The sequence below is a fragment of the Amaranthus tricolor genome, chromosome 14, assembly GCF_026212465.1.
Source record: "Amaranthus tricolor cultivar Red isolate AtriRed21 chromosome 14, ASM2621246v1, whole genome shotgun sequence".
NCBI classification, from domain to species: Eukaryota; Viridiplantae; Streptophyta; class Magnoliopsida; order Caryophyllales; family Amaranthaceae; genus Amaranthus; species Amaranthus tricolor.
Window position 1 is genome coordinate 12,189,036 of NC_080060.1, and position 12,298 is coordinate 12,201,333.

A 12,298-nucleotide genomic window follows, 5' to 3' on the forward strand; every position below is an offset into this window, starting at 1 on the left:
TCCCAAACTGATTTACTCAACTTTCAACTAGAGTTGTTCATGGGCGGGCTTGGGCGGGTAGCGGACCGGGTATTTGCTATAAAATCTACCCGCGGACACAAATATACAAAACCGCGCCCGCATTTGAGGGCATAATTTTTTGTCGCTACCCGCCCATTTTTAAAGCGGGCGGGACCCGCGGGTAGGCGGGTATTTATTACATAAATATCAAAAATATAATACAAAATATAAAGTTGGAGAATTACGGAAATACTACCTGAGACAGCCGCAGTTCTGGAGGACTACCGCAGCAGGCGCCAATCGCCGGGAAGCTTTAATGGAGATTGGAGAATGGAAATGTGAAGCCGTGTGGGAGGAATGAAGAACTGTGAAGCCGTGTGCCCGTGAGGGAGAAATGAAGAAGGCAAGAACTGAAAAGCAGGTTTTGAAATTTTAGGGTAACTTAAAACATTAAAAGAGGCAGTTCCTTACTTCCTTTTTTATTTTTTTCTTTTTTTTTTCTTTTGGGTAACTTAATATAATTGATTATTAAAAATTTAATATATATTAAACTAAGCGGGCGGGTATACCCGCGGGTATTTTTTTAGTGTTGCTACCCGCCCATTTATCTTGGCGGGCGGGTACTACCTGTCCAAACTTAAATTTTTTTTTAAAAACGCTGTCTATCCCCGCCCGTTTTTCGAGCCGGGCGGACTGGGCCTGGCGGGTAGCCCGCCCATGAACAGCTCTACTCTCAACCCTTAGGTGTGTCGTTCTTCATGTTAGCCTCTTCATCTTCTTCCTCTCACCTACTCACCCCCTCTTCAAAACTCAAAACTCAAAACTCTTCACCTTCAACTAGGTTGATTCTTAATCTTCATCATCTAATCATGTCTTTATCCTTAACATCTGGTTTGTTTTTCATCTTTATTCTCTAATTTGGGTTTGTTCTTCATCTTCGTCCTTAACATTTGGTTTCTACGCTTTCCTCTCTCTCTCTCCTCTGATCTGGGTTTGTTTTTCATCTTCATCCTTAACATCTGAGTTTGTACGATTTCTCTTCTCTCTCCTTTGATCTTGGTTTGTTCTTCATCTTCATCCTTAAAATCCGATTTGTACGATGGTTTGTTCATCTGGGTTTATTATTACGAAGCTATCTTTCCTCTTTCTGACTTATGATCATTTTGTTATTTTTTTGGTTGATTTATGCGTGTTTTTTCCCTATGTTTTTTTTAGGAAAATTTTGATTCTTAGCTAGCTATTGAAAACCCTTAATAATAAATCTTTTGCCACCAATTTAATATTTCCAGTTCATAAGACCACCAAGCATTAAGTTTAGGAGGGTATGTTATTTGAAGGATTTCGGAGGCAACTGATTTGTGGTATGGACTCTCTATGATGAGAATAAGCTGTTTTCTGAGAGACATGCAATTGATTTAGCTATTAAGCCATCATTCTACTGTTTATACTTTGCTATTTATATGTCGGTTATTGAATGTTGTTTATGTTGATGTTGGATATGTTGGTGTTGCTTTTGTTGATGATGGTTCACTTGATTGTGGTTTAGTTGTTGGTTCATTTGTTGATTCTGTTGTTGGTTCAACTGTTGGTTCATTGGTTGCTATTGTGTTGTTCATTGTGATATTTTGATTCCATTTTCATTTGTCGTTTAGTTGTGATTCAGTTGTTGGTTTATTGGTTGCTTCTGTTTTTATGATATTTTGAAAAGGTTGGATATATTTTCCATTTTTTTATTGGCTTAATTTCAAATCAAATTGTTGTGTTTGTTGTAGCTTATTAATAAAATGTCAACGCTGAAGGCATATTTTCTTTGTTTTTTAAATTCGAACTCAATGAAAGATTTGATATGTGTATGCGAATGGCGAGAATGTTGTTCATTGTCAATAGTCGTTCGAAAAGGTGGAAGAAATAAAGAATTAGTTTTTTTTTTTAATATCAATTTACTTCATGTAATTTTTTGTAATTTTAATAAAGAACAATTGTAATTTGTTAATTAGAAATTAGACAACGTAATTTTATAATTTTAATGAAATGAAATGTGATTTTTAATTTTGCCTCCAAATTTATTTGAATTGAAAACGACACTTTAATTAGATAAAAGGAGAGAAAGATTAGTAATTAATCCAATCCCTTAAAATACCCCAATTAACACCTTTTGAGTGGTCCCATTACAACTCTTAAAATCTGTGCCCAACATAAATGGGACACGTAAATAGAATAGAAGGGAATATATATTATTATATATGTTACCTTAGTGCAGATTATTACTTGTCTTATGGTATAATAATTATTTTATAAGAAGATCCACATTTGTATCACAAAATATGTTGTAGATGTTCAAATGCAAAAGATGCAATATTTACAAGATTAAAAAGCGACATATATAGGTATTCATTTATTATTCCTCATAAAATTCAAATTTTTTTCTTAATCAAAAAAAAAAGTTCATTTTTTATTCCTAATTTAGATAGTCAATTTGTTATTCTAAACATCCTAAATCATTTAAACTCCTATAACCAATTAATGAACATATAAATTTAGAATGTATATGATACAATATAATAATAATAATCATAGATATTAATCATATAAGAGTAGGAAAAAAAATAAGAATAATGATAAGAATATGCTATAAGAATAAAAATAACGTCTTTAATTATGAATAATTATAAGCCTTATTATCAATTATAAATACTTGAGTAATTATTACAACTGTTGAAGATAATTAATATATAACAAAGATGGTGATATTTATAATCACATCGAATGTTTGTATACAAAGTGATGTTTTACATCCTTTGACCTGTTATTATTAGTATAAAAAATCTTTATAACTTATTTAAAAAGAATTGTTATTTCATGTAAATATATATTTGTACTTGCATTATTATTTATATTCATTTCTCTATTCCTAAATATTATTTGTTTGTATATTAATTATTATTACATATTAATGAGAAAAATTAAACATGAGAAATATAATTTATACTTGCATTATTATTTTTTAAAATCATAATTTATACATATTTAAATTCTATTAACATTTTCTACGAACTAGATACACTACCCACGTAATGTAGTACTCCCTCTTTTCTTCAAATAAATTCCATTTGCCATTTTGAGATGTTTTATTTGTTGTTTTCATAAAGAATCTTTCTATTTATATCACAAATTTTAGACAAAAATAATCTTATCAAATTTTATTTTAATATTTTAATAATGCTTATGGTGCCAACAAATCTCCAACTAACTTTATTTAATATTTTTATATTTTATATTATCCCCACATATTTTACACTATAAAATTATTTTTTATTAGTTGTGGTCTCTATATTTTTTCCATTAACTTTCTATTGATATTTTTTTATTCTTTATGATTCCCACTTTTTCTTTATCAAATTTATATTCAATAAAATAATATATCCACTATATAAAATTCTATTTTTTTAATTTTTCTTGTAGAAACTTAATTTAGAAACGAAGAGAATACTAAAAATATAAAAGTTATTATATGCATTCATTATTAACAAACTATCTTTGAAAAACTTATTTAATTATTTATCTATTAATCATTATCTAGCACCTCACATATAAACAAGCGTGTCCATAGATCTCTTCTTTTGGTTACATGCTCTTATTTTGCTTACATTATAGTAATTAAGTTGATAGATGGTTTAAAGTAGATGTGTTTATTTTGATTATCGGTTTGATTTTGGGTTAGGTTTTTTCGGTCGGGTTTGAAATTTGATTTTGTGTCCACATTGTTTTTGTATAATTTAAATCGTTTTTAAAGTCGGGTCAAATTGACTTCGATTATAAGATTGGGTAAATTTCGGATCATCGAATCTGTTTTTAACATCTCTAGTTTAAATATTGTTTGATTGAATTAAATGATACACAAAATATTTCATTATTCATGCACTTGGAACTAATTTTGAATGCAATGATGTAATGTTTAGCGTAATCTTTAGCTTTCCCTTAATTTAATACTTTTATTTAATATGACTGTAGGAGTATATGTTTGTTCCAATACATTTATTTTATCTATGATAAACAGTTATACACTTTTTCTTTTAGTCATTTTCTTTTATTTTATTATAAATTTTTATTAAAGTATTTAAAATTTTTATTTATTTTTATTCACACATTTTAACGTTCATTTAATAATATCTACAAAATAAAAATGGTTCCAAATTAATGATTATGCATTATACAACTATCTCAATTTGTTAGAAGTGAGTGTGGAAAGAGATACAAACAAGCAACTCATTAATCTGCTTTCTTCTAGGGATCCACCACGAGAGTGATTATTACACCCAAGAATATAATTTTTTATTTGAAAACGACAATCTTACATTATTTTCTTCTTTTATTAATTTCCAAATATTCAGGTCTTTTTCTTGGTCTATTTCAAAATATATTTTGCATTTATTTATGGTTATCCACTTGTCGTCAGCAAGTATTTCGTAAATTAATATTAGAATTAATTGCTAATTATATCTTTAATGTTTTATACTTTTGCGAATTACAAATTTAATGTTTTTTTTTCTTTTTTTTAAATTACAGCCTCCAAAGTAATATTTTGACCAATAATCAAGCCAAGTGACCGGTTCAGTACAATTTAACCGGTTGACCACACTTTTCTACCTTTGACTTTTCTTCTTCCCTTTGACCCATCCCTTAACCATAACCATTCTCTTTTCCTCTTCCATTGTTGCACATCGAAGCTTTTGAGTTTTTATTTTATTTTATTTATTTATTTTATTTATTTTTAATTTGTAGACTCAATTAGGAACGGAAACAGCAACAAGAGGGGGGGCGAATTGTTGTTGTTACTAATTCAAGCGTTCTTGCCCTGTTTTTGCGGAATTGAATTAAGATAAATAAAGCTTGAACTTAGAGCAAAATAATAAAAGAGACAAACGATTTTTACGTGGAAACCTTTTGGGCCTAAACAGAAGGAAAAACCACGACCCCTTGGGATTTCTAAATACTCCACTATGTTTAAGGCAATTAGTTACAATTACAATAAACACCTTACTTTACTCGAAGCGAATCAACTAGGCCAACTCTTCTCTCTCAAATTGCTTTACTCAAAGCAACAAACTTAGCTTCACTAAAAGCTAAACTCCAAACTAGCTTCACTCAAAGCTATCTATTTCCCCCTTAGACTCACCCGAATCTAATTACAAATTCTCTCAAAAACCCTTACAAAAAGGATAAGAATCTTAAAAATAAAATCAATGAGTTGCTCAAGAAAATATTATGAGTTAATTGGCAATTTTCAAAACAAAATATTTCTTGTGGATTTCCAAAAATAATCACATGAAAATAACAAAGTTCATGCATTTGATACTTAGGAACAGCCGAATTCACTAGCTATTTATAAAAAATAAAATCTCTAAGAGAATGGAATAATCCAATCCATTATTCCTTTATCAAAAAGATCATGAAAGTAATGTGGATTAATCACACAGACGGTTATTTCCACAAGACTTGATTAAATCAAGCATACGGTTAAAACAACAATAATCGTTGTTCCCATTTTCTAATAATAGGTTATGTTCCCTTTAAGCAGCAGTTTCTTTTAACAGCAGTTCCTGTTCCAGTAATAACTGCTGGAACTTTTATGCTATTTATAGAAACGGTTATACTTACTAAAAATAGGAATGGTTACATGCTAACTCATTATAGGAACGATAACCTATTTTCTAAAATAAAGACCGGTTCTAAAATAATAATATATAGCTAAGACCTATTCAACAACAGCTATTCCTATATTTAACAAATCCAATATTTACTAAATAGAGATCCTAAAATAAAGGATTTTTATTTAGAAACTCATAGGTAAAGTATTTTTAGAAAACATTTTGCCAATTAACTATAATAATTAATAAATGCAACAAATTAATTTAATTAACACATTAACTAAAAAATAATAAAAATCAGAATTTATTAGTTAACGTTGGCTGACTTTAGTTTGGGAACAGTGCGCTGTCTCTGAATTCCAGTTTTGCTAGAACATCCAACTTGGGAACAGTAGACCTGCTGTCTCCATTTTACATCCCAAGCGATATACTTCTTCTAACATCTTTCGGATCCTTTTGACACGTACATTTCCATGAACTAAGCCATAGGTACTATCAACGATCATAATTACAATTGGATATCGACCTGCACACAATCTCTAAAAACATACTTGTTTAACTAAAGTGTAGTCATCATTAAAACTCAAGAGGTCCAACATAATTCCATCTCTTAACATTTAACCCTTCTTCATCAATTTGAGTTTAATTTTTTTTTTTCATTCAATTCTTTTTTTTTTTTTTTGATAATCTTAAATTTCAATTTTGGGGAAACTCCAATGGTGACTTATTTCTTAGCATCTCTCTATATTTTGGGAAGCTCCAATGTTAATGAGAAACCTTTTTTTATTTTTTTATTTTTTCATTTAAGTTCTTGAAACTTAGTCATTTCATTTCTGGGTCTATCACCATCAACATAATCCATTCAATAGGGGTTAATGTTAACACCCTGTAACAATGTAACCCAACTCACAAATTGAAAATTTGCGTAGAAAGTTATTAGTAAGTTAAGAAGATGCAATAATATGTAATTATCTTTTATTCTAGCTTTATTCTTGTCTTGATTAGGATTATTTTTGTTTTCCTACTTTGACTATTATTAGCATATATACTCAATAATCCAAATGAGAATTCAATTTAAAAGTATTCAAATCTGTATCATTACCGTTTTCTGGTATCAGAGCTAATGGTGTATTTTGGTGACCAGTAAAGACCTACCCTTTCGGCATTCCTCATCAACAAAAAGCTTTCGCTGGAAAAGGTGAAGATCAATTGATGTTTTTTGTAAACTTTGAAGTTGCAATCAAAAATGTTAAACTTGACATATCGATTTTAGTAATACAACCAAAAATTATTTGTTTATTTGGTTATTGAAATTGAAAATAAAGCCCATATTTTCAACTAACCCATCACAAGAACCTCAAAATGTAGCGAACCTAGAATAGTCAGGTGTTTTTCCATGATCAACCATAACAAAATCATTATTTTATCCTTTATCCATAAAAATTCAATTAGGCAATGTCTCATTCTAGCAAGTGGGTAATGACAAAACTTACTTGGAACATGATTAGAAAAATTCAACAAAAAAATCCCCCACGAAATCAATGAAAGAGAAAGTGTTTCCCTAAGCCATGGTAATGGTTATGTTATGATAAAGACACAAGCAACTATGGGGTTTGTTTTATGGGGTTGTAGGAAATTCTAACTTATACCTTTCTAGCACAAAAAGAAGATTGGCTTCTCATGCCCACAAAATGAGTTGTGACTTGACACAAAGACATAGTGGGGTGTGTTTGATGGAGCTGTAGGAAATACCAAACATGTACATACACTTGACCAAAAACACTACATTTTTCTCAGTAGATTAAAGTGTAGGATTTTTCCTCAAACATCATGCATTTTGTTTGTGATCGTACATAGACAATCACCTTTGATCCTCTCAATCTTAAAGAAATTATTAGATAAAGAAAAAGTCACCTTTAGACAACTATTGGAGAGTGTGTTGTTGTAAAAGGGGTAGAGAGTATTAGAATCTCATCAAGTTTTAGTTTAAATTATTGTATTTTGGTCCCTAATATTTCTCATAAATTTTTAATTATTAGTCAACAAACTAAGGAGTTGAACTATATTATTTTGATGAGTTTTAATGGTGGTATTGTAGAGGATGCTTAGACAGGTTATTAGGCATGGTACTGAAAGATTTCGATGAAATTGTGTTGATGAGGTTATTATAAAAGGTTATGCAAAGTTTTCTCATAGATCAATCAAAGAATAATTATGGATGTGTAACCAAAGTTTAGGACATTCATCCTTAGGGTTCCAAAATACCTCTTGGCTTCACTTAAATTGTCAAAATGGTTTGTATAACGTAAGTCTTTTTTAAATCATACTAATTAACTTTTCATCTTAACTCATTGTAATCTATTGGGTCCTGCCCCTGAAATTGAGTAACATGGTTTCTAACACCCTGATATTTTCTATATAATTATTTTTCTTACTAATATTATTTTTTTAAAAAGAACTTTTTTCTATTAATAAGGTTGCACTTGTTTCATGAAAGTGGGATAATATATGCAATTTCAATATGATTTCAATCCAACACTTAGCCCAACCTAACAAACTTATGTATAATTAATAAAATTAAAGTGCAGTCAACATGAATAAGATTCTACAAAACATTTCTTTAGAAATTCCAATCGTATATTATTCTAGACATCTGTACGGTCGTAAAGACTGGTCATATGCCTCATTCTGAACTTGAATAAGAAAGATATGGCCAAAACATGAACTGATTGAAAACAAAAAACTTCCTTGTCGTGGGTTGCGATTTTGGCACATTTGGATAACATTTACATCCCAAATTCGAATCAATATTCACACACAATCAAACCAACATAAAATTTAATCTAAATTCAATAAAGAACACAACAATCCCAATCATTATTCCAGCTCAAACGTACAATTATACTCAATTAAATACTTAATATCAAAACAGTTTTGCTTGAATAACTTTAATCAAACATTGCAATCAAAATCACAACATTATCATATATAAGTTGATCAACGCTCCCATTCAGACTTTATATCAAATTATACCACATCTTTTAAATAGTTTTAAAAGGATTATTGGTTAGAGTTCACTTTAAATAGTAAGTCCAAGAAAAGCTTTGAGAAGAAAACCACATATATGTATTAAATTTTGCATGGATGAGTTACTCGTCAATTTATTTTACTCCCGACCCAAATTTCACCCAATAAACCCAATAGGAAGCTTAGATGAGCTCAAAAACCAGATTAGTAAATTACCCATAAAAATCTTTTGCTTGTGATCCCAATTTACAAATTCCGTTATTTCAAAACACCTTGTTACTAAAATAGGCATATCTCACTCATATGGAAACCAAATGGAAGACGATTCAAGTGGCTCCGCGATCGTGACTCAGAGCTCTACAAGTGATATGCAGACACTAAAACCCAGAAACATACATAAATACACCGAAATGCGTAAAACAGAAATATCAGTTTTCTAAACTGAAATTTCAGAATATAGTTATCCCAAATTTGAATTTAACTTCATACTAATCCAATTATCAATTGAAATCCAAACTTGAACAATTAGTTATCCATTGTCTTAGCCTTTCGACTGGGTTTTAAGGACACCCTATTAGTATTTTGTGCATAACTTTTTCGTCCGAACTCATTTCGAGGTGATTCAAGTGGCCTTGCAACCATGACTCGAAGCTCTACAAATAATATGCAGATACCAGGACCCAGAAACAATCAAAACTGTTTCGAAAGTACAAAACATAAAGTTCAGTTTATGAACTGAAGTTTCTAAACCCCAAATTCCAAATTTGATACTCATATTCCCCTAGTAAATCTTGAACAAAATATCCAAATGATACTAGTAGCAATCCAATAAAATACAATACCCAAATTTTAATAACTTAATACCAACAAGAAACTTCAATTGAACCAAAGAAACTCGAGAACCCTAACTTTGAACAAGGAAATTCAAATACTAGGGATGACTTGAGAGTTTTACATTCTTATTTTTGTAGAGATAATAGAAGTAAAAAGAAACTCAGCAAATATAGATTTTAATCTCTGAAATATTGAAGAAGAGATTAAGAATGACAAGTTTTGATCTTTTATTTAGAATGAAAGAAATGGAGATATAGAGAAGATGGTGTATGTGATTGATAAAAATGAACATCACTCACTTTCACTAAAGTAAATTTGTGTTTTTAAAGGTGGAACATGAGATTCTAATGTAATGAAGACTTAGTTCAATGTAATGACACATAACCAAGCTATGTGTCTTAACATGACATTAGGAGCGTCAAAAACATGACGGCTAACCCTTTTATCTACTTTTATATTTTGTCTTAGTTTACCAAATATATTTGGCAAAATAAATATTATAGGTAAATTTAAATAGTCCCTTAATTTTACTTTTTTAAAACGTCACTTTAAATAAAATAAATAAAACTTTAAATACGAGTCAAAATAAATAAAATGACAAATTATCATTTCATAATATTACTCGGATTAACATACTTTAAATCCCAATTTAACTTAATTAGTATTATATTTAAGTTGTATGAAAATAATGACTGTTTAATTCTCCCCAACTTAAAAAAAATTCGTCCATAAAATTACAATACACATCATAAATAACTTACACTCCTCAACTTAATTAGTACTATAATGAAGCTGTATTAAAATAATGACTGTTATAGTTGTCCTAAGAGGAACAACCTGTTCGGATATTGGATAAGAAGGTCCGTAGTACTCGTCGAAAGGATATCACCATGGTTAAGGTTTTATGGTCCATTCATCGCTCACAACCTGGGAAACGGAGGATTCCATGCGAGAGAATTACCCTTACCTTTCCTCTCAGGTTAATAAGTTATGGGGGCGTAACTTCTTTTAGGGGGTAGAAGGCGATAGGAATTTTGCGCATTTCATGCTTTTGGTATTATTCTTTATGTGGGTTATTGATTTTGAGTTTAAATGTGTGCTCATGTTGCTTGAATGTGTGATCATGTTTGTTATTGTGTGCTTCGGTTTTGTAGTCGAAACCCTTTTAAGGGGTAGTTTGTAACACTTATATTTTCAGTATAAATATTTTACTTACTTATATAGTGAATTTTCTTTTATTAAAAAAGTTGAACCTCTTTCATGAAAGTGGGCTAACATATGCAACTCATACCCATAATAAAGAGCGCAACCAAAGGAGTCCCCCGGCTCAAGAAAGATAAAGAGACGTAACTACACGGAAAAGATAAATTAAATGCCTATAAATAAAATAAGTAAGTAGAACCATCTGCAAAAAAGAAAACAAAAAACTAATAATAAAAGAAACGAGAGAAGCAAGAAGGCAAGAACACCAAAAGATAATCTAAGAGGACATCAGTAGTCTAAAACATGGATATGGCGCCTCGAACTACCCCTATCCCTAGTTAGGCCCTCAAAGAGGTTTAACTCATGCAAGTCAACTTTTATTTGCTCATCCTAAGTTCTCCTGAGTCTTCCTCTACTCCTCTTACCCTCTACTATAATGTTTTCTACCCTCCTTACAAAGGCGTCGAAAGTCTTTCTCTACACATGTCTAAACCACCTCAATCCATTTTCGCGCATTTTTCCAAAAATAGGGGCTACCCCTAGTTTGTCCCTAAACTCTTGGTTCCTAATTTGATCCATCAATGTGTGCCTACACATCCACCTCACCATACACTTTTTTGTAACTTCCATCTTATGTTCAAAAATCTTCTTTACAGGCCAACATTCGGTCCCATATAGCATAGCAGTTCTAATTGTCGCTCGGTAGAATTTTCCTTTTAACTTGCTTAGGAATTTCCTATCACATAGCACTACGGTGGCTGCTCGCCACTTGAACTAACCTGCATGTATACGATGATTTACATCTCCATCAATCTCCCCATCCCTTTGAATGATCGATCCCAAATACTTGTACTTGGTCGTACTTTTAACAACTGCTTTATCAATGGACACCTCTGGTTCTCTTACCGATGATGTCCCACTAAAGTCATAGCGCAAATACTCGGTCTTCGTATGACTAATGCGCAACCCTTTACCTTCTAAAGCTTCCCTCCACTCATCCAATTTATTACTAAACTCCTTTCTATATTGTGCTACCAGCACTATGTCGTCAGCGAATATCATGCACTACGGTACCGTCTCCCAAATAGATTTAGAAATCTCTTCCATAATGACAGTAAAAATGAAAGGGCTTAGAGCCGATCCCTAATGTAGTCCAACTTTAACCGGAAAAGGCTCTGTGTATCCCCACCGGTGTTTGAATATTAATCGAAACTCTATCATACATATCTCGTTTAGCCTTAATGTATACTGAAGAAGTACCTCTAGCCTTGAGGCTATCCCAGATGACACGTTGTGATATACTATCATACGATTTCTCCAAGTAAATGAACACCATTTGCAGATCATTCTTTTGCTCCCTATATTTCTCCATCATTCTCCTCAAAACATGAATTGCCTCAATGGTTGACCTTCCTGGCACAAAATCGAATTGGTTCTCTCTAATCATCGTTTCTTGTCTAATTCTCCTCTCTATCACTCTTTCCCACAATTTCATTGTGTGGCTTAGAAGTTTGATACCTCTATAGTTCCCGCATACTTGCGCATTGCTTTTGTTTTTTAACAGAGGTATCAGTGTGCTATTCCTC